The following is a 23,755-nucleotide window of genomic DNA, read 5'->3' as shown; positions in this document are numbered from 1 at the left end:
CTAGACCCCCTAAAGTCCAGAAAATGTTGGTGGCCCACAAATGGTGTCAGAGAGCTCTGATTGTCCCAAAAACATTTGCAGCCTGAAAGGGGCATTAACCCGCATACTAGACCACTGAAATTCCCAAAAATATTTTTGTCACGAAATATGCATCCTACACCCCGAATGTTCAGGAAATGTTGGTAGCTCAAAAAAGGCCTTAAAATGCATTTTAGGCCTGCAAAAATGTAGAAAACTTTGGAGGCCCAAAAAAGGGCTTTACAGGCATCCTAGACCCCCTAAAGTCAAGAAAATGTTGGTGTCCCACAAATGGTGTCAGAGACCTCTGATTGTCCCAAAAACACTTGCAGCCTGAAAGGGGCATTAAACCAAATCCTAGACCACGGAAATTCCCAAAAATATTTTTGTCACGAAATATGCATCCTACACCCCTGAAAGTTCAGAAAATGTTGGCAGCCCAAAAAAGTCCTTAAAATGCATTTTAGGCCTGCAAAAATGTTGAAAACTTTGGAGGCCCAAAAAAGGGCTTTACAGGCATCCTAGACCCCCTAAAGTCCAGAAAATGTTGGTGGCCCACAAATGGTGTCAGAGAGCTCTGATTGTCCCAAAAACATTTGCAGCCTGAAAGGGGCATTAACCCGCATACTAGACCACTGAAATTCCCAAAAATATTTTTGTCATGAAATATGCATCCTACACCCCCGAATGTTCAGGAAATGTTGGCAGCTCAAAAAAGGCCTTAAAATGCATTTTAGGCCTGCAAAAATGTAGAAAACTTTGGAGGCCCAAAAAAGGGCTTTACAGGCATCCTAGACCCCCTAAAGTCCAGAAAATGTTGGTGGCCCACAAATGGTGTCAGAGACCTCTGATTGTCCCAAAAACACTTGCAGCCTGAAAGGGGCATTAAACCAAATCCTAGACCACGGAAATTCCCAAAATTATTTTTGTCACGAAATATGCATCCTGCACCACCGAATGTTCAGGAAATGTTGGCAGCTCAAAAAAGGCCTTAAAATGCATTTTAGGCCTGCAAAAATGTAGAAAACTTTGGAGGCCCAAAAAAGGGCTTTACAGGCATCCTAGACCCCCTAAAGTCCAGACAATGTTGGTGGCCCAATAACTGTGTCAGAGAGCTCTGATTGTCCCAAAATCATTTGCAGCCTGAAAGGGGCATTAACCCGCATACTAGACCACTGAAATTCCCAAAAATATTTTTGTCACGAAATATGCATCCTACACCCCCGAATGTTCAGGAAATGTTGGCAGCTCAAAAAAGGCCTTAAAATGCATTTTAGGCCTGCAAAAATGTAGAAATCTTTGGAGGCCCAAAAAAGGGCTTTACAGGCATCCTAGACCCCCTAAAGTCCAGAAAATTTTGGTGGCCCACAAATGGTGTCAGAGAGCTCTGATTGTCCCAAAAACATTTGCAGCCTGAAAGGGGCATTAACCCGCATACTAGACCACTGAAATTCCCAAAAATATTTTTGTCACGAAATATGCATCATACACCCCGAATGTTCAGGAAATGTTGACAGCTCAAAAAAGGCCTTAAAATGCATTTTAGGCCTGCAAAAATGTAGAAAACTTTGGAGGCCCAAAAAAGGGCTTTACAGGCATCCTAGACCCCCTAAAGTCCAGAAAATGTTTGTGGCCCACAAATGGTGTCAGAGAGCTCTGATTGTCCCAAAAACATTTGCAGCCTGAAAGGGGCATTAACCCGCATACTAGACCACTGAAATTCCCAAAATATTTTTTGTCACGAAATATGCATCCTACACCCCCGAATGTTCAGGAAATGTTGGCAGCTCAAAAAAGGCCTTAAAATGCATTTTAGGCCTGCAAAAATGTAGAAAACTTTGGAGCCCCAAAAAAGGGCTTTACAGGCATCCTAGACCCCCTAAAGTCCAGAAAATGTTGGTGTCCCACAAATGGTGTCAGAGACCTCTGATTGTCCCAAAAACACTTGCAGCCTGAAAGGGGCATTAAACCAAATCCTAGACCACGGAAATTCCCAAAAATATTTTAGTCACGAAATATGCATCCTACACCCCTGAAAGTTCAGAAAATGTTGGCAGCCCAAAAAAGGCCTTAAAATGCATTTTAGGCCTGCAAAAATGTAGAAAACTTTGGAGGCCCAAAAAGGGCTTTACAGGCATCCTAGACCCCCTAAAGTCCAGAAAATGTTGGTGGCCCACAAATGGTGTCAGAGACCTCTGATTGTCCCAAAAACACTTGCAGCCTGAAAGGGGCATTAAACCAAATCCTAGACCACGGAAATTCCCAAAATTATTTTTGTCACGAAATATGCATCCTGCACCCCCGAATGTTCAGGAAATGTTGGCAGCTCAAAAAAGGCCTTAAAATGCATTTTAGGCCTGCAAAAATGTAGAAAACTTTGGAGGCCCAAAAAAGGGCTTTACAGGCATCCTAGACCCCCTAAAGTCCAGACAATGTTGGTGGCCCAATAACTGTGTCAGAGAGCTCTGATTGTCCCAAAATCATTTGCAGCCTGAAAGGGGCATTAACCCGCATACTAGACCACTGAAATTCCCAAAAATATTTTTGTCACGAAATATGCATCCTACACCCCCGAATGTTCAGGAAATGTTGGCAGCTCAAAAAAGGCCTTAAAATACATTTTAGGCCTGCAAAAATGTAGAAATCTTTGGAGGCCCAAAAAAGGGCTTTACAGGCATCCTAGACCCCCTAAAGTCCAGAAAATGTTGGTGGCCTACAAATGGTGTCAGAGAGCTCTGATTGTCCCAAAAACATTTGCAGCCTGAAAGGGGCATTAACCCGCATACCAGACCACTGAAATTCCCAAAAATATTTTTGTCACGAAATATGCATCCTACACCCCCGAATGTTCAGGAAATGTTGGCAGCTCAAAAAAGGCCTTAAAATGCATTTTAGGCCTGCAAAAATGTAGAAATCTTTGGAGGCCCAAAAAATGGCTTTACAGGCATCCTAGACCCCCTAAAGTCCAGAAAATGTTGGTGGCCCACAAATGGTGTCAGAGAGCTCTGATTGTCCCAAAAACATTTGCAGCCTGAAAGGGGCATTAACCCGCATACTAGACCACTGAAATTCCCAAAAATATTTTTGTCACGAAATATGCATCCTACACCCCCGAATGTTCAGGAAATGTTGGCAGCTCAAAAAAGGCCTTAAAATGCATTTTAGGCCTGCAAAAATGTAGAAATCTTTGGAGGCCCAAAAAAGGGCTTTACAGGCATCCTAGACCCCCTAAAGTCCAGAAAATGTTGGTGGCCCACAAATGGTGTCAGAGAGCTCTGATTGTCCCAAAAACATTTGCAGCCTGAAAGGGGCATTAACCCGCATACTAGACCACTGAAATTCCCAAAAATATTTTTGTCACGAAATATGCATCATACACCCCGAATGTTCAGGAAATGTTGACAGCTCAAAAAAGGCCTTAAAATGCATTTTAGGCCGGCAAAAATGTAGAAAACTTTGGAGGCCCAAAAAAGGGCTTTACAGGCATCCTAGACCCCCTAAAGTCAAGAAAATGTTGGTGTCCCACAAATGGTGTCAGAGACCTCTGATTGTCCCAAAAACACTTGCAGCCTGAAAGGGGCATTAAACCAAATCCTAGACCACGGAAATTCCCAAAAATATTTTTGTCACGAAATATGCATCCTACACCCCTGAAAGTTCAGAAAATGTTGGCAGCCCAAAAAAGTCCTTAAAATGCATTTTAGGCCTGCAAAAATGTAGAAAACTTTGGAGGCCCAAAAAAGGGCTTTACAGGCATCCTAGACCCCCTAAAGTCCAGAAAATGTTGGTGGCCCACAAATGGTGTCAGAGAGCTCTGATTGTCCCAAAAACATTTGCAGCCTGAAAGGGGCATTAACCCGCATACTAGACCACTGAAATTCCCAAAAAATTTTTTGTCACGAAATATGCATCCTACACCCCCGAATGTTCAGGAAATGTTGGCAGCTCAAAAAAGGCCTTAAAATGCATTTTAGGCCTGCAAAAATGTAGAAAACTTTGGAGCCCCAAAAAAGGGCTTTACAGGCATCCTAGACCCCCTAAAGTCCAGAAAATGTTGGTGTCCCACAAATGGTGTCAGAGACCTCTGATTGTCCCAAAAACACTTGCAGCCTGAAAGGGGCATTAAACCAAATCCTAGACCACGGAAATTCCCAAAAATATTTTAGTCACGAAATATGCATCCTACACCCCTGAAAGTTCAGAAAATGTTGGCAGCCCAAAAAAGGCCTTAAAATGCATTTTAGGCCTGCAAAAATGTAGAAAACTTTGGAGGCCCAAAAAAGGGCTTTACAGGCATCCTAGACCCCCTAAAGTCCAGACAATGTTGGTGGCCCAATAACTGTGTCAGAGAGCTCTGATTGTCCCAAAATCATTTGCAGCCTGAAAGGGGCATTAACCCGCATACTAGACCACTGAAATTCCCAAAAATATTTTTGTCACGAAATATGCATCCTACACCCCCGAATGTTCAGGAAATGTTGGCAGCTCAAAAAAGGCCTTAAAATACATTTTAGGCCTGCAAAAATGTAGAAATCTTTGGAGGCCCAAAAAAGGGCTTTACAGGCATCCTAGACCCCCTAAAGTCCAGAAAATGTTGGTGGCCTACAAATGGTGTCAGAGAGCTCTGATTGTCCCAAAAACATTTGCAGCCTGAAAGGGGCATTAACCCGCATACCAGACCACTGAAATTCCCAAAAATATTTTTGTCACGAAATATGCATCCTACACCCCCGAATGTTCAGGAAATGTTGGCAGCTCAAAAAAGGCCTTAAAATGCATTTTAGGCCTGCAAAAATGTAGAAAACTTTGGAGCCCCAAAAAAGGGCTTTACAGGCATCCTAGACCCCCTAAAGTCCAGAAAATGTTGGTGGCCCACAAATGGTGTCAGAGAGCTCTGATTGTCCCAAAAACATTTGCAGCCTGAAAGGGGCATTAACCCGCATACTAGACCACTGAAATTCCCAAAAATATTTTTGTCACGAAATATGCATCCTACACCCCCGAATGTTTAGGAAATGTTGGCAGCTCAAAAAAGTCCTTAAAATGCATTTTAGGCCTGCAAAAATGTAGAAAACTTTGGAGGCCCAAAAAAGGGCTTTACAGGCATCCTAGACCCCCTAAAGTCAAGAAAATGTTGGTGTCCCACAAATGGTGTCAGAGACCTCTGATTGTCCCAAAAAAACTTGCAGCCTGAAAGGGGCATTAAACCAAATCCTAGACCACGGAAATTCCCAAAAATATTTTTGTCACGAAATATGCATCCTACACCCCTGAAAGTTCAGAAAATGTTGGCAGCCCAAAAAAGTCCTTAAAATGCATTTTAGGCCTGCAAAAATGTAGAAAACTTTGGAGGCCCAAAAAAGGGCTTTACAGGCATCCTAGACCCCCTAAAGTCCAGAAAATGTTGGTGGCCCACAAATGGTGTCAGAGAGCTCTGATTGTCCCAAAAACATTTGCAGCCTGAAAGGGGCATTAACCCGCATACTAGACCACTGAAATTCCCCAAAAATTTTTTGTCACGAAATATGCATCCTACACCCCCGAATGTTCAGGAAATGTTGGCAGCTCAAAAAAGGCCTTAAAATGCATTTTAGGCCTGCAAAAATGTAGAAAACTTTGGAGCCCCAAAAAAGGGCTTTACAGGCATCCTAGACCCCCTAAAGTCCAGAAAATGTTGGTGTCCCACAAATGGTGTCAGAGACCTCTGATTGTCCCAAAAACACTTGCAGCCTGAAAGGGGCATTAAACCAAATCCTAGACCACGGAAATTCCCAAAAATATTTTAGTCACGAAATATGCATCCTACACCCCTGAAAGTTCAGAAAATGTTGGCAGCCCAAAAAAGGCCTTAAAATGCATTTTAGGCCTGCAAAAATGTAGAAAACTTTGGAGGCCCAAAAAAGGGCTTTACAGGCATCCTAGACCCCCTAAAGTCCAGAAAATGTTGGTGGCCCACAAATGGTGTCAGAGACCTCTGATTGTCCCAAAAACACTTGCAGCCTGAAAGGGGCATTAAACCAAATCCTAGACCACGGAAATTCCCAAAATTATTTTTGTCACGAAATATGCATCCTGCACCCCCGAATGTTCAGGAAATGTTGGCAGCTCAAAAAAGGCCTTAAAATGCATTTTAGGCCTGCAAAAATGTAGAAAACTTTGGAGGCCCAAAAAAGGGCTTTACAGGCATCCTAGACCCCCTAAAGTCCAGACAATGTTGGTGGCCCAATAACTGTGTCAGAGAGCTCTGATTGTCCCAAAATCATTTGCAGCCTGAAAGGGGCATTAACCCGCATACTAGACCACTGAAATTCCCAAAAATATTTTTGTCACGAAATATGCATCCTACACCCCCGAATGTTCAGGAAATGTTGGCAGCTCAAAAAAGGCCTTAAAATACATTTTAGGCCTGCAAAAATGTAGAAATCTTTGGAGGCCCAAAAAAGGGCTTTACAGGCATCCTAGACCCCCTAAAGTCCAGAAAATGTTGGTGTCCCACAAATGGTGTCAGAGACCTCTGATTGTCCCAAAAACACTTGCAGCCTGAAAGGGGCATTAAACCAAATCCTAGACCACGGAAATTCCCAAAAATATTTTAGTCACGAAATATGCATCCTACACCCCTGAAAGTTCAGGAAATGTTGGCAGCTCAAAAAAGGCCTTAAAATGCATTTTAGGCCTGCAAAAATGTAGAAAACTTTGGAGGCCCAAAAAAGGGCTTTACAGGCATCCTAGACCCCCTAAAGTCCAGAAAATGTTGGTGTCCCACAAATGGTGTCAGAGACCTCTGATTGTCCCAAAAACACTTGCAGCCTGAAAGGGGCATTAAACCAAATCCTAGACCACGGAAATTCCCAAAAATATTTTAGTCACGAAATATGCATCCTACACCCCTGAAAGTTCAGAAAATGTTGGCAGCCCAAAAAAGGCCTTAAAATGCATTTTAGGCCTGCAAAAATGTAGAAAACTTTGGAGGCCCAAAAAAGGGCTTTACAGGCATCCTAGACCCCCTAAAGTCCAGAAAATGTTGGTGGCCCACAAATGGTGTCAGAGACCTCTGATTGTCCCAAAAACACTTGCAGCCTGAAAGGGGCATTAAACCAAATCCTAGACCACGGAAATTCCCAAAATTATTTTTGTCACGAAATATGCATCCTGCACCCCCGAATGTTCAGGAAATGTTGGCAGCTCAAAAAAGGCCTTAAAATGCATTTTAGGCCTGCAAAAATGTAGAAAACTTTGGAGGCCCAAAAAAGGGCTTTACAGGCATCCTAGACCCCCTAAAGTCCAGACAATGTTGGTGGCCCAATAACTGTGTCAGAGAGCTCTGATTGTCCCAAAATCATGTGCAGCCTGAAAGGGGCATTAACCCGCATACTAGACCACTGAAATTCCCAAAAATATTTTTGTCACGAAATATGCATCCTACACCCCCGAATGTTCAGGAAATGTTGGCAGCTCAAAAAAGGCCTTAAAATGCATTTTAGGCCTGCAAAAATGTAGAAATCTTTGGAGGCCCAAAAAAGGGCTTTACAGGCATCCTAGACCCCCTAAAGTCCAGAAAATGTTGGTGGCCCACAAATGGTGTCAGAGAGCTCTGATTGTCCCAAAAACATTTGCAGCCTGAAAGGGGCATTAACCCGCATACTAGACCACTGAAATTCCCAAAAATATTTTTGTCACGAAATATGCATCCTACACCCCCGAATGTTCAGGAAATGTTGGCAGCTCAAAAAAGTCCTTAAAATGCATTTTAGGCCTGCAAAAATGTAGAAATCTTTGGAGGCCCAAAAAAGGGCTTTACAGGCATCCTAGACCCCCTAAAGTCCAGAAAATGTTGGTGGCCCACAAATGGTGTCAGAGAGCTCTGATTGTCCCAAAAACATTTGCAGCCTGAAAGGGGCATTAACCCGCATACTAGACCACTGAAATTCCCAAAAATATTTTTGTCACGAAATATGCATCCTACACCCCCGAATGTTCAGGAAATGTTGGCAGCTCAAAAAAGTCCTTAAAATGCATTTTAGGCCTGCAAAAATGTAGAAATCTTTGGAGGCCCAAAAAAGGGCTTTACAGGCATCCTAGACCCCCTAAAGTCAAGAAAATGTTGGTGTCCCACAAATGGTGTCAGAGACCTCTGATTGTCCCAAAAACACTTGCATCCTGAAAGGGGCATTAAACCAAATCCTAGACCACGGAAATTCCCAAAAATATTTTTGTCACGAAATATGCATCCTGCACCCCTGAAAGTTCAGAAAATGTTGGCAGCCCAAAAAAGTCCTTAAAATGCATTTTAGGCCTGCAAAAATGTTGAAAACTTTGGAGGCCCAAAAAAGGGCTTTACAGGCATCCTAGACCCCCTAAAGTCCAGAAAATGTTGGTGGCCCACAAATGGTGTCAGAGAGCTCTGATTGTCCCAAAAACATTTGCAGCCTGAAAGGGGCATTAACCCGCATACTAGACCACTGAAATTCCCAAAAATATTTTTGTCACGAAATATGCATCCTACACCCCCGAATGTTCAGGAAATGTTGGCAGCTCAAAAAAGGCCTTAAAATGCATTTTAGGCCTGCAAAAATGTAGAAAACTTTGGAGCCCCAAAAAAGGGCTTTACAGGCATCCTAGACCCCCTTAAGTCCAGAAAATGTTGGTGTCCCACAAATGGTGTCAGAGACCTCTGATTGTCCCAAAAACACTTGCAGCCTGAAAGGGGCATTAAACCAAATCCTAGACCACGGAAATTCCCAAAAATATTTTAGTCACGAAATATGCATCCTACACCCCTGAAAGTTCAGAAAATGTTGGCAGCCCAAAAAAGGCCTTAAAATGCATTTTAGGCCTGCAAAAATGTAGAAAACTTTGGAGGCCCAAAAAAGGGCTTTACAGGCATCCTAGACCCCCTAAAGTCCAGAAAATGTTGGTGGCCCAAAAATGGTGTCAGAGACCTCTGATTGTCCCAAAAACACTTGCAGCCTGAAAGGGGCATTAAACCAAATCCTAGACCACGGAAATTCCCAAAATTATTTTTGTCACGAAATATGCATCCTGCACCACCGAATGTTCAGGAAATGTTGGCAGCTCAAAAAAGGCCTTAAAATGCATTTTAGGCCTGCAAAAATGTAGAAAACTTTGGAGGCCCAAAAAAGGGCTTTACAGGCATCCTAGACCCCCTAAAGTCCAGACAATGTTGGTGGCCCAATAACTGTGTCAGAGAGCTCTGATTGTCCCAAAATCATTTGCAGCCTGAAAGGGGCATTAACCCGCATACTAGACCACTGAAATTCCCAAAAATATTTTTGTCACGAAATATGCATCCTACACCCCCGAATGTTCAGGAAATGTTGGCAGCTCAAAAAAGGCCTTAAAATGCATTTTAGGCCTGCAAAAATGTAGAAATCTTTGGAGGCCCAAAAAAGGGCTTTACAGGCATCCTAGACCCCCTAAAGTCCAGAAAATGTTGGTGGCCCACAAATGGTGTCAGAGAGCTCTGATTGTCCCAAAAACATTTGCAGCCTGAAAGGGGCATTAACCCGCATACTAGACCACTGAAATTCCCAAAAATATTTTTGTCACGAAATATGCATCCTACACCCCCGAATGTTCAGGAAATGCTGGCAGCTCAAAAAAGGCCTTAAAATGCATTTTAGGCCTGCAAAAATGTAGAAATCTTTGGAGGCCCAAAAAAGGGCTTTACAGGCATCCTAGACCCCCTAAAGTCCAGAAAATGTTGGTGGCCCACAAATGGTGTCAGAGAGCTCTGATTGTCCCAAAAACATTTGCAGCCTGAAAGGGGCATTAACCCGCATACTAGACCACTGAAATTCCCAAAAATATTTTTGTCACGAAATATGCATCATACACCCCGAATGTTCAGGAAATGTTGACAGCTCAAAAAAGGCCTTAAAATGCATTTTAGGCCGGCAAAAATGTAGAAAACTTTGGAGGCCCAAAAAAGGGCTTTACAGGCATCCTAGACCCCCTAAAGTCAAGAAAATGTTGGTGTCCCACAAATTGTGTCAGAGACCTCTGATTGTCCCAAAAACACTTGCAGCCTGAAAGGGGCATTAAACCAAATCCTAGACCACGGAAATTCCCAAAAATATTTTTGTCACGAAATATGCATCCTACACCCCTGAAAGTTCAGAAAATGTTGGCAGCCCAAAAAAGTCCTTAAAATGCATTTTAGGCCTGCAAAAATGTAGAAAACTTTGGAGGCCCAAAAAAGGGCTTTACAGGCATCCTAGACCCCCTAAAGTCCAGAAAATGTTGGTGGCCCACAAATGGTGTCAGAGAGCTCTGATTGTCCCAAAAACATTTGCAGCCTGAAAGGGGCATTAACCCGCATACTAGACCACTGAAATTCCCAAAAAAATTTTTGTCACGAAATATGCATCCTGCACCCCCGAATGTTCAGGAAATTTTGCCAGCTCAAAAAAGGCCTTAAAATGCATTTTAGGCCTGCAAAAATGTAGAAAACTTTAGAGGCCCAAAAAAGGGCTTTACAGGCATCCTAGACCCCCTAAAGTCCAGACAATGTTGGTGGCCCAATAACTGTGTCAGAGAGCTCTGATTGTCCCAAAATCATTTGCAGCCTGAAAGGGGCATTAACCCGCATACTAGACCACTGAAATTCCCAAAAATATTTTTGTCACGAAATATGCATCCTACACCCCCGAATGTTCAGGAAATGTTGGCAGCTCAAAAAAGGCCTTAAAATGCATTTTAGGCCTGCAAAAATGTAGAAATCTTTGGAGGCCCAAAAAAGGGCTTTACAGGCATCCTAGACCCCCTAAAGTCCAGAAAATGTTGGTGGCCTACAAATGGTGTCAGAGAGCTCTGATTGTCCCAAAAACATTTGCAGCCTGAAAGGGGCATTAACCCGCATACCAGACCACTGAAATTCCCAAAAATATTTTTGTCACGAAATATGCATCCTACACCCCCGAATGTTCAGGAAATGTTGGCAGCTCAAAAAAGGCCTTAAAATGCATTTTAGGCCTGCAAAAATGTAGAAAACTTTGGAGCCCCAAAAAAGGGCTTTACAGGCATCCTAGACCCCCTAAAGTCCAGAAAATGTTGGTGTCCCACAAATGGTGTCAGAGACCTCTGATTGTCCCAAAAACACTTGCAGCCTGAAAGGGGCATTAAACCAAATCCTAGACCACGGAAATTCCCAAAAATATTTTTGTCACGAAATATGCATCCTACACCCCTGAAGGTTCAGAAAATGTTGGCAGCCCAAAAAAGGCCTTAAAATGCATTTTAGGCCTGCAAAAATGTAGAAAACTTTGGAGGCCCAAAAAAGGGCTTTACAGGCATCCTAGACCCCCTAAAGTCCAGAAAATGTTGGTGGCCCACAAATGGTGTCAGAGAACTCTGATTGTCCCAAAAACACTTGCAGCCTGAAAGGGGCATTAAACCAAATCCTAGACCACGGAAATTCCCAAAATTATTTTTGTCACGAAATATGCATCCTGCACCAACGAATGTTCAGGAAATGTTGGCAGCTCAAAAAAGGCCTTAAAATGCATTTTAGGCCTGCAAAAATGTAGAAAACTTTGGAGGCCCAAAAAAGGGCTTTACAGGCATCCTAGACCCCCTAAAGTCCAGAAAATGTTGGTGGCCCACAAATGGTGTCAGAGAGCTCTGATTGTCCCAAAAACATTTGCAGCCTGAAAGGGGCATTAACCCGCATACTAGACCACTGAAATTCCCAAAAATATTTTTGTCACGAAATATGCATCCTACACCCCCGAATGTTCAGGAAATGTTGGCAGCTCAAAAAAGGCCTTAAAATGCATTTTAGGCCTGCAAAAATGTAGAAATCTTTGGAGGCCCAAAAAAGGGCTTTACAGGCATCCTAGACCCCCTAAAGTCAAGAAAATGTTGGTGTCCCACAAATGGTGTCAGAGACCTCTGATTGTCCCAAAAACACTTGCAGCCTGAAAGGGGCATTAAACCAAATCCTAGACCACGGAAATTCCCAAAAATATTTTTGTCACGAAATATGCATCCTACACCCCTGAAAGTTCAGAAAATGTTGGCAGCCCAAAAAAGTCCTTAAAATGCATTTTAGGCCTGCAAAAATGTTGAAAACTTTGGAGGCCCAAAAAAGGGCTTTACAGGCATCCTAGACCCCCTAAAGTCCAGAAAATGTTGGTGGCCCACAAATGGTGTCAGAGGGCTCTGATTGTCCCAAAAACATTTGCAGCCTGAAAGGGGCATTAACCCGCATACTAGACCACTGAAATTCCCAAAAATATTTTTGTCACGAAATATGCATCCTACACCCCCGAATGTTCAGGAAATGTTGGCAGCCCAAAAAAGGCCTTAAAATGCATTTTAGGCCTGCAAAAATGTTGAAAACTTTGGAGCCCCAAAAAAGGGCTTTACAGGCATCCTAGACCCCCTAAAGTCCAGAAAATGTTGGTGTCCCACAAATGGTGTCAGAGACCTCTGATTGTCCCAAAAACACTTGCAGCCTGAAAGGGGCATTAAACCAAATCCTAGACCACGGAAATTCCCAAAAATATTTTAGTCACGAAATATGCATCCTACACCCCTGAAAGTTCAGAAAATGTTGGCAGCCCAAAAATGGCCTTAAAATGCATTTTAGGCCTGCAAAAATGTAGAAAACTTTGGAGGCCCAAAAAAGGGCTTTACAGGCATCCTAGACCCCCTAAAGTCCAGAAAATGTTGGTGGCCCACAAATGGTGTCAGAGACCTCTGATTGTCCCCAAAACACTTGCAGCCTGAAAGGGGCATTAAACCAAATCCTAGACCACGGAAATTCCCAAAATTATTTTTGTCACGAAATATGCATCCTGCACCCCCGAATGTTCAGGAAATGTTGGCAGCTCAAAAAAGGCCTTAAAATGCATTTTAGGCCTGCAAAAATGTAGAAAACTTTGGAGGCCCAAAAAAGGGCTTTACAGGCATCCTAGACCCCCTAAAGTCCAGACAATGTTGGTGGCCCAATAACTGTGTCAGAGAGCTCTGATTGTCCCAAAATCATTTGCAGCCTGAAAGGGGCATTAACCCGCATACTAGACCACTGAAATTCCCAAAAATATTTTTGTCACGAAATATGCATCCTACACCCCCGAATGTTCAGGAAATGTTGGCAGCTCAAAAAAGGCCTTAAAATGCATTTTAGGCCTGCAAAAATGTAGAAATCTTTGGAGGCCCAAAAAAGGGCTTTACAGTCATCCTAGACCCCCTAAAGTCCAGAAAATGTTGGTGGCCCACAAATGGTGTCAGAGAGCTCTGATTGTCCCAAAAACATTTGCAGCCTGAAAGGGGCATTAACCCGCATACTAGACCACTGAAATTCCCAAAAATATTTTTGTCACGAAATATGCATCCTACACCCCCGAATGTTCAGGAAATGTTGGCAGCTCAAAAAAGGCCTTAAAATGCATTTTAGGCCTGCAAAAATGTAGAAATCTTTGGACGCCCAAAAAATGGCTTTACAGGCATCCTAGACCCCCTAAAGTCCAGAAAATGTTGGTGGCCCACAAATGGTGTCAGAGAGCTCTGATTGTCCCAAAAACATTTGCAGCCTGAAAGGGGCATTAACCCGCATACTAGACCACTGAAATTCCCAAAAATATTTTTGTCACGAAATATGCATCCTACACCCCCGAATGTTCAGGAAATGTTGGCAGCCCAAAAAAGGCCTTAAAATGCATTTTAGGCCTGCAAAAATGTTGAAAACTTTGGAGCCCCAAAAAAGGGCTTTACAGGCATCCTAGACCCCCTAAAGTCCAGAAAATGTTGGTGTCCCACAAATGGTGTCAGAGACCTCTGATTGTCCCAAAAACACTTGCAGCCTGAAAGGGGCATTAAACCAAATCCTAGACCACGGAAATTCCCAAAAATATTTTAGTCACGAAATATGCATCCTACACCCCTGAAAGTTCAGAAAATGTTGGCAGCCCAAAAATGGCCTTAAAATGCATTTTAGGCCTGCAAAAATGTAGAAAACTTTGGAGGCCCAAAAAAGGGCTTTACAGGCATCCTAGACCCCCTAAAGTCCAGAAAATGTTGGTGGCCCACAAATGGTGTCAGAGACCTCTGATTGTCCCCAAAACACTTGCAGCCTGAAAGGGGCATTAAACCAAATCCTAGACCACGGAAATTCCCAAAATTATTTTTGTCACGAAATATGCATCCTGCACCCCCGAATGTTCAGGAAATGTTGGCAGCTCAAAAAAGGCCTTAAAATGCATTTTAGGCCTGCAAAAATGTAGAAAACTTTGGAGGCCCAAAAAAGGGCTTTACAGGCATCCTAGACCCCCTAAAGTCCAGACAATGTTGGTGGCCCAATAACTGTGTCAGAGAGCTCTGATTGTCCCAAAATCATTTGCAGCCTGAAAGGGGCATTAACCCGCATACTAGACCACTGAAATTCCCAAAAATATTTTTGTCACGAAATATGCATCCTACACCCCCGAATGTTCAGGAAATGTTGGCAGCTCAAAAAAGGCCTTAAAATGCATTTTAGGCCTGCAAAAATGTAGAAATCTTTGGAGGCCCAAAAAAGGGCTTTACAGGCATCCTAGACCCCCTAAAGTCCAGAAAATGTTGGTGGCCCACAAATGGTGTCAGAGAGCTCTGATTGTCCCAAAAACATTTGCAGCCTGAAAGGGGCATTAACCCGCATACTAGACCACTGAAATTCCCAAAAATATTTTTGTCACGAAATATGCATCCTACACCCCCGAATGTTCAGGAAATGCTGGCAGCTCAAAAAAGGCCTTAAAATGCATTTTAGGCCTGCAAAAATGTAGAAATCTTTGGAGGCCCAAAAAAGGGCTTTACAGGCATCCTAGACCCCCTAAAGTCCAGAAAATGTTGGTGGCCCACAAATGGTGTCAGAGAGCTCTGATTGTCCCAAAAACATTTGCAGCCTGAAAGGGGCATTAACCCGCATACTAGACCACTGAAATTCCCAAAAATATTTTTGTCACGAAATATGCATCATACACCCCGAATGTTCAGGAAATGTTGACAGCTCAAAAAAGGCCTTAAAATGCATTTTAGGCCGGCAAAAATGTAGAAAACTTTGGAGGCCCAAAAAAGGGCTTTACAGGCATCCTAGACCCCCTAAAGTCAAGAAAATGTTGGTGTCCCACAAATTGTGTCAGAGACCTCTGATTGTCCCAAAAACACTTGCAGCCTGAAAGGGGCATTAAACCAAATCCTAGACCACGGAAATTCCCAAAAATATTTTTGTCACGAAATATGCATCCTACACCCCTGAAAGTTCAGAAAATGTTGGCAGCCCAAAAAAGTCCTTAAAATGCATTTTAGGCCTGCAAAAATGTAGAAAACTTTGGAGGCCCAAAAAAGGGCTTTACAGGCATCCTAGACCCCCTAAAGTCCAGAAAATGTTGGTGGCCCACAAATGGTGTCAGAGAGCTCTGATTGTCCCAAAAACATTTGCAGCCTGAAAGGGGCATTAACCCGCATACTAGACCACTGAAATTCCCAAAAAAATTTTTGTCACGAAATATGCATCCTGCACCCCCGAATGTTCAGGAAATTTTGCCAGCTCAAAAAAGGCCTTAAAATGCATTTTAGGCCTGCAAAAATGTAGAAAACTTTAGAGGCCCAAAAAAGGGCTTTACAGGCATCCTAGACCCCCTAAAGTCCAGACAATGTTGGTGGCCCAATAACTGTGTCAGAGAGCTCTGATTGTCCCAAAATCATTTGCAGCCTGAAAGGGGCATTAACCCGCATACTAGACCACTGAAATTCCCAAAAATATTTTTGTCACGAAATATGCATCCTACACCCCCGAATGTTCAGGAAATGTTGGCAGCTCAAAAAAGGCCTTAAAATGCATTTTAGGCCTGCAAACATGTAGAAATCTTTGGAGGCCCAAAAAAGGGCTTTACAGGCATCCTAGACCCCCTAAAGTCCAGAAAATGTTGGTGGCCTACAAATGGTGTCAGAGAGCTCTGATTGTCCCAAAAACATTTGCAGCCTGAAAGGGGCATTAACCCGCATACCAGACCACTGAAATTCCCAAAAATATTTTTGTCACGAAATATGCATCCTACACCCCCGAATGTTCAGGAAATGTTGGCAGCTCAAAAAAGGCCTTAAAATGCATTTTAGGCCTGCAAAAATGTAGAAAACTTTGGAGCCCCAAAAAAGGGCTTTACAGGCATCCTAGACCCCCTAAAGTCCAGAAAATGTTGGTGTCCCACAAATGGTGTCAGAGACCTCTGATTGTCCCAAAAACACTTGCAGCCTGAAAGGGGCATTAAACCAAATCCTAGACCACGGAAATTCCCAAAAATATTTTTGTCACGAAATATGCATCCTACACCCCTGAAGGTTCAGAAAATGTTGGCAGCCCAAAAAAGGCCTTAAAATGCATTTTAGGCCTGCAAAAATGTAGAAAACTTTGGAGGCCCAAAAAAGGGCTTTACAGGCATCCTAGACCCCCTAAAGTCCAGAAAATGTTGGTGGCCCACAAATGGTGTCAGAGAACTCTGATTGTCCCAAAAACACTTGCAGCCTGAAAGGGGCATTAAACCAAATCCTAGACCACGGAAATTCCCAAAATTATTTTTGTCACGAAATATGCATCCTGCACCAACGAATGTTCAGGAAATGTTGGCAGCTCAAAAAAGGCCTTAAAATGCATTTTAGGCCTGCAAAAATGTAGAAAACTTTGGAGGCCCAAAAAAGGGCTTTACAGGCATCCTAGACCCCCTAAAGTCCAGAAAATGTTGGTGGCCCACAAATGGTGTCAGAGAGCTCTGATTGTCCCAAAAACATTTGCAGCCTGAAAGGGGCATTAACCCGCATACTAGACCACTGAAATTCCCAAAAATATTTTTGTCACGAAATATGCATCCTACACCCCCGAATGTTCAGGAAATGTTGGCAGCTCAAAAAAGGCCTTAAAATGCATTTTAGGCCTGCAAAAATGTAGAAATCTTTGGAGGCCCAAAAAAGGGCTTTACAGGCATCCTAGACCCCCTAAAGTCAAGAAAATGTTGGTGTCCCACAAATGGTGTCAGAGACCTCTGATTGTCCCAAAAACACTTGCAGCCTGAAAGGGGCATTAAACCAAATCCTAGACCACGGAAATTCCCAAAAATATTTTTGTCACGAAATATGCATCCTACACCCCTGAAAGTTCAGAAAATGTTGGCAGCCCAAAAAAGTCCTTAAAATGCATTTTAGGCCTGCAAAAATGTTGAAAACTTTGGAGGCCCAAAAAAGGGCTTTACAGGCATCCTAGACCCCCTAAAGTCCAGAAAATGTTGGTGGCCCACAAATGGTGTCAGAGGGCTCTGATTGTCCCAAAAACATTTGCAGCCTGAAAGGGGCATTAACCCGCATACTAGACCACTGAAATTCCCAAAAATATTTTTGTCACGAAATATGCATCCTACACCCCCGAATGTTCAGGAAATGTTGGCAGCCCAAAAAAGGCCTTAAAATGCATTTTAGGCCTGCAAAAATGTTGAAAACTTTGGAGCCCCAAAAAAGGGCTTTACAGGCATCCTAGACCCCCTAAAGTCCAGAAAATGTTGGTGTCCCACAAATGGTGTCAGAGACCTCTGATTGTCCCAAAAACACTTGCAGCCTGAAAGGGGCATTAAACCAAATCCTAGACCACGGAAATTCCCAAAAATATTTTAGTCACGAAATATGCATCCTACACCCCTGAAAGTTCAGAAAATGTTGGCAGCCCAAAAATGGCCTTAAAATGCATTTTAGGCCTGCAAAAATGTAGAAAACTTTGGAGGCCCAAAAAAGGGCTTTACAGGCATCCTAGACCCCCTAAAGTCCAGAAAATGTTGGTGGCCCACAAATGGTGTCAGAGAGCTCTGATTGTCCCAAAAACATTTGCAGCCTGAAAGGGGCATTAACCCGCATACTAGACCACTGAAATTCCCAAAAATATTTTTGTCACGAAATATGCATCCTACACCCCCGAATGTTCAGGAAATGTTGGCAGCTCAAAAAAGGCCTTAAAATGCATTTTAGGCCTGCAAAAATGTAGAAATCTTTGGACGCCCAAAAAATGGCTTTACAGGCATCCTAGACCCCCTAAAGTCCAGACAATGTTGGTGGCCCACAAATGGTGTCAGAGAGCTCTGATTGTCCCAAAAACATTTGCAGCCTGAAAGGGGCATTAACCCGCATACTAGACCACTGAAATTCCCAAAAATATTTTTGTCACGAAATATGCATCCTACACCCCCGAATGTTCAGGAAATGTTGGCAGCTCAAAAAAGGCCTTAAAATGCATTTTAGGCCTGCAAAAATGTAGAAATCTTTGGAGGCCCAAAAAAGGGCTTTACAGGCATCCTAGACCCCCTAAAGTCCAGAAAATGTTGGTGGCCCACAAATGGTGTCAGAGAGCTCTGATTGTCCCAAAAACATTTGCAGCCTGAAAGGGGCATTAACCCGCATACTAGACCACTGAAATTCCCAAAAATATTTTTGTCACGAAATATGCATCCTACACCCCCGAATGTTCAGGAAATGTTGGCAGCTCAAAAAAGGCCTTAAAATGCATTTTAGGCCTGCAAAAATGTAGAAATCTTTGGACGCCCAAAAAATGGCTTTACAGGCATCCTAGACCCCCTAAAGTCCAGAAAATGTTGGTGGCCCACAAATGGTGTCAGAGAGCTCTGATTGTCCCAAAAACATTTGCAGCCTGAAAGGGGCATTAACCCGCATACTAGACCACTGAAATTCCCAAAAATATTTTTGTCACGAAATATGCATCCTACACCCCCGAATGTTCAGGAAATGTTGGCAGCTCAAAAAAGGCCTTAAAATGCATTTTAGGCCTGCAAAAATGTAGAAATCTTTGGAGGCCCAAAAAAGGGCTTTACAGGCATCCTAGACCCCCTAAAGTCCAGAAAATGTTGGTGGCCCACAAATGGTGTCAGAGAGCTCTGATTGTCCCAAAAACATTTGCAGCCTGAAAGGGGCATTAACCCGCATACTAGACCACTGAAATTCCCAAAAATATGTTTGTCACGAAATATGCATCATACACCCCGAATGTTCAGGAAATGTTGACAGCTCAAAAAAGGCCTTAAAATGCATTTTAGGCCGGCAAAAATGTAGAAAACTTTGGAGGCCCAAAAAAGGGCTTTACAGGCATCCTAGACCCCCTAAAGTCAAGAAAATGTTGGTGTCCCACAAATGGTGTCAGAGACCTCTGATTGTCCCAAAAACACTTGCAGCCTGAAAGGGGCATTAAACCAAATCCTAGACCACGGAAATTCCCAAAAATATTTTTGTCACGAAATATGCATCCTACACCCCTGAAAGTTCAGAAAATGTTGGCAGCTCAAAAAAGGCCTTAAAATGCATTTTAGGCCTGCAAAAATGTAGAAAACTTTGGAGGCCCAAAAAAGGGCTTTACAGGCATCCTAGACCCCCTAAAGTCCAGACAATGTTGGTGGCCCAATAACTGTGTCAGAGAGCTCTGATTGTCCCAAAATCATTTGCAGCCTGAAAGGGGCATTAACCCGCATACTAGACCACTGAAATTCCCAAAAATATTTTTGTCACGAAATATGCATCCTACACCCCCGAATGTTCAGGAAATGTTGGCAGCTCAAAAAAGGCCTTAAAATGCATTTTAGGCCTGCAAAAATGTAGAAATCTTTGGAGGCCCAAAAAAGGGCTTTACAGGCATCCTAGACCCCCTAAAGTCCAGAAAATGTTGGTGGCCCACAAATGGTGTCAGAGAGCTCTGATTGTCCCAAAAACATTTGCAGCCTGAAAGGGGCATTAACCCGCATACTAGACCACTGAAATTCCCAAAAATATTTTTGTCACGAAATATGCATCCTACACCCCCGAATGTTCAGGAAATGCTGGCAGCTCAAAAAAGGCCTTAAAATGCATTTTAGGCCTGCAAAAATGTAGAAATCTTTGGAGGCCCAAAAAAGGGCTTTACAGGCATCCTAGACCCCCTAAAGTCCAGAAAATGTTGGTGGCCCACAAATGGTGTCAGAGAGCTCTGATTGTCCCAAAAACATTTGCAGCCTGAAAGGGGCATTAACCCGCATACTAGACCACGGAAATTCCCAAAAATATTTTTGTCACGAAATATGCATCATACACCCCGAATGTTCAGGAAATGTTGACAGCTCAAAAAAGGCCTTAAAATGCATTTTAGGCCGGCAAAAATGTAGAAAACTTTGGAGGCCCAAAAAAGGGCTTTACAGGCATCCTAGACCCCCTAAAGTCAAGAAAATGTTGGTGTCCCACAAATTGTGTCAGAGACCTCTGATTGTCCCAAAAACACTTGCAGCCTGAAAGGGGCATTAAACCAAATCCTAGACCACGGAAATTCCCAAAAATATTTTTGTCACGAAATATGCATCCTACACCCCTGAAAGTTCAGAAAATGTTGGCAGCCCAAAAAAGTCCTTAAAATGCATTTTAGGCCTGCAAAAATGTAGAAAACTTTGGAGGCCCAAAAAAGGGCTTTACAGGCATCCTAGACCCCCTAAAGTCCAGAAAATGTTGGTGGCCCACAAATGGTGTCAGAGAGCTCTGATTGTCCCAAAATCATGTGCAGCCTGAAAGGGGCATTAACCCGCATACTAGACCACTGAAATTCCCAAAAATATTTTTGTCACGAAATATGCATCCTACACCCCCGAATGTTCAGGAAATGTTGGCAGCTCAAAAAAGGCCTTAAAATGCATTTTAGGCCTGCAAAAATGTAGAAATCTTTGGAGGCCCAAAAAAGGGCTTTACAGGCATCCTAGACCCCCTAAAGTCCAGAAAATGTTGGTGGCCCACAAATGGTGTCAGAGAGCTCTGATTGTCCCAAAAACATTTGCAGCCTGAAAGGGGCATTAACCCGCATACTAGACCACTGAAATTCCCAAAAATATTTTTGTCACGAAATATGCATCCTACACCCCCGAATGTTCAGGAAATGTTGGCAGCTCAAAAAAGTCCTTAAAATGCATTTTAGGCCTGCAAAAATGTAGAAATCTTTGGAGGCCCAAAAAAGGGCTTTACAGGCATCCTAGACCCCCTAAAGTCCAGAAAATGTTGGTGGCCCACAAATGGTGTCAGAGAGCTCTGATTGTCCCAAAAACATGTGCAGCCTGAAAGGGGCATTAACCCGCATACTAGACCACTGAAATTCCCAAAAATATTTTTGTCACGAAATATGCATCCTACACCCCCGAATGTTCAGGAAATGTTGGCAGCTCAAAAAAGTCCTTAAAATGCATTTTAGGCCTGCAAAAATGTAGAAATCTTTGGAGGCCCAAAAAAGGGCTTTACAGGCATCCTAGACCCCCTAAAGTCAAGAAAATGTTGGTGTCCCACAAATGGTGTCAGAGACCTCTGATTGTCCCAAAAACACTTGCAGCCTGAAAGGGGCATTAAACCAAATCCTAGACCACGGAAATTCCCAAAAATATTTTTGTCACGAAATATGCATCCTGCACCCCTGAAAGTTCAGAAAATGTTGGCAGCCCAAAAAAGTCCTTAAAATGCATTTTAGGCCTGCAAAAATGTAGAAAACTTTGGAGGCCCAAAAAAGGGCTTTACAGGCATCCTAGACCCCCTAAAGTCCAGAAAATGTTGGTGGCCCACAAATGGTGTCAGAGAGCTCTGATTGTCCCAAAAACATTTGCAGCCTGAAAGGGGCATTAACCCGCATACTAGACCACTGAAATTCCCAAAAATATTTTTGTCACGAAATATGCATCCTACACCCCCGAATGTTCAGGAAATGTTGGCAGCTCAAAAAAGGCCTTAAAATGCATTTTAGGCCTGCAAAAATGTAGAAAACTTTGGAGCCCCAAAAAAGGGCTTTACAGGCATCCTAGACCCCCTAAAGTCCAGAAAATGTTGGTGTCCCACAAATGGTGTCAGAGACCTCTGATTGTCCCAAAAACACTTGCAGCCTGAAAGGGGCATTAAACCAAATCCTAGACCACGGAAATTCCCAAAAATATTTTTGTCACGAAATATGCATCCTGCACCCCTGAAAGTTCAGAAAATGTTGGCAGCCCAAAAAAGTCCTTAAAATGCATTTTAGGCCTGCAAAAATGTAGAAAACTTTGGAGGCCCAAAAAAGGGCTTTACAGGCATCCTAGACCCCCTAAAGTCCAGAAAATGTTGGTGGCCCACAAATGGTGTCAGAGAGCTCTGATTGTCCCAAAAACATTTGCAGCCTGAAAGGGGCATTAACCCGCATACTAGACCACTGAAATTCCCAAAAATATTTTTGTCACGAAATATGCATCCTACACCCCCGAATGTTCAGGAAATGTTGGCAGCTCAAAAAAGGCCTTAAAATGCATTTTAGGCCTGCAAAAATGTAGAAAACTTTGGAGCCCCAAAAAAGGGCTTTACAGGCATCCTAGACCCCCTAAAGTCCAGAAAATGTTGGTGTCCCACAAATGGTGTCAGAGACCTCTGATTGTCCCAAAAACACTTGCAGCCTGAAAGGGGCATTAAACCAAATCCTAGACCACGGAAATTCCCAAAAATATTTTTGTCACGAAATATGCATCCTACACCCCTGAAGGTTCAGAAAATGTTGGCAGCCCAGAAAAGGCCTTAAAATGCATTTTAGGCCTGCAAAAATGTTGAAAACTTTGGAGGCCCAAAAAAGGGCTTTACAGGCATCCTAGACCCCCTAAAGTCCAGAAAATGTTGGTGGCCCACAAATGGTGTCAGAGAGCTCTGATTGTCCCAAAAACACTTGCAGCCTGAAAGGGGCATTAAACCAAATCCTAGACCACGGGAATTCCCAAAATTATTTTTGTCACGAAATATGCATCCTGCACCAACGAATGTTCAGGAAATGTTGGCAGCTCAAAAAAGGCCTTAAAATGCATTTTAGGCCTGCAAAAATGTAGAAAACTTTGGAGGCCCAAAAAAGGGCTTTACAGGCATCCTAGACCCCCTAAAGTCCAGAAAATGTTGGTGGCCCACAAATGGTGTCAGAGAGCTCTGATTGTCCCAAAAACATTTGCAGCCTGAAAGGGGCATTAACCCGCATACTAGACCACTGAAATTCCCAAAAATATTTTTGTCACGAAATATGCATCCTACACCCCCGAATGTTCAGGAAATGTTGGCAGCTCAAAAAAGGCCTTAAAATGCATTTTAGGCCTGCAAAAATGTAGAAATCTTTGGAGGCCCAAAAAAGGGCTTTACAGGCATCCTAGACCCCCTAAAGTCCAGAAAATGTTGGTGGCCCACAAATGGTGTCAGAGAGCTCTGATTGTCCCAAAAACATTTGCAGCCTGAAAGGGGCATTAACCCGCATACTAGACCACTGAAATTCCCAAAAATATTTTTGTCACGAAATATGCATCCTACACCCCGAATGTTCAGGAAATGTTGGTAGCTCAAAAAAGGCCTTAAAATGCATTTTAGGCCTGCAAAAATGTAGAAAACTTTGGAGGCCCAAAAAAGGGCTTTTCAGGCATCCTAGACCCCCTAAAGTCAAGAAAATGTTGGTGTCCCACAAATGGTGTCAGAGACCTCTGATTGTCCCAAAAACACTTGCAGCCTGAAAGGTGCATTAAACCAAATCCTAGACCACGGAAATTCCCAAAAATATTTTTGTCACGAAATATGCATCCTACACCCCTGAAAGTTCAGAAAATGTTGGCAGCCCAAAAAAGTCCTTAAAATGCATTTTAGGCCTGCAAAAATGTTGAAAACTTTGGAGGCCCAAAAAAGGGCTTTACAGGCATCCTAG

The sequence above is a fragment of the Ambystoma mexicanum genome, chromosome 12 (genome assembly GCF_040938575.1).
Source record: "Ambystoma mexicanum isolate Mex_15411 chromosome 12, UKY_AmexF1_1, whole genome shotgun sequence".
Classification (NCBI taxonomy): domain Eukaryota; kingdom Metazoa; phylum Chordata; class Amphibia; order Caudata; family Ambystomatidae; genus Ambystoma; species Ambystoma mexicanum.
This window is presented reverse-complemented; position numbering follows the sequence as displayed.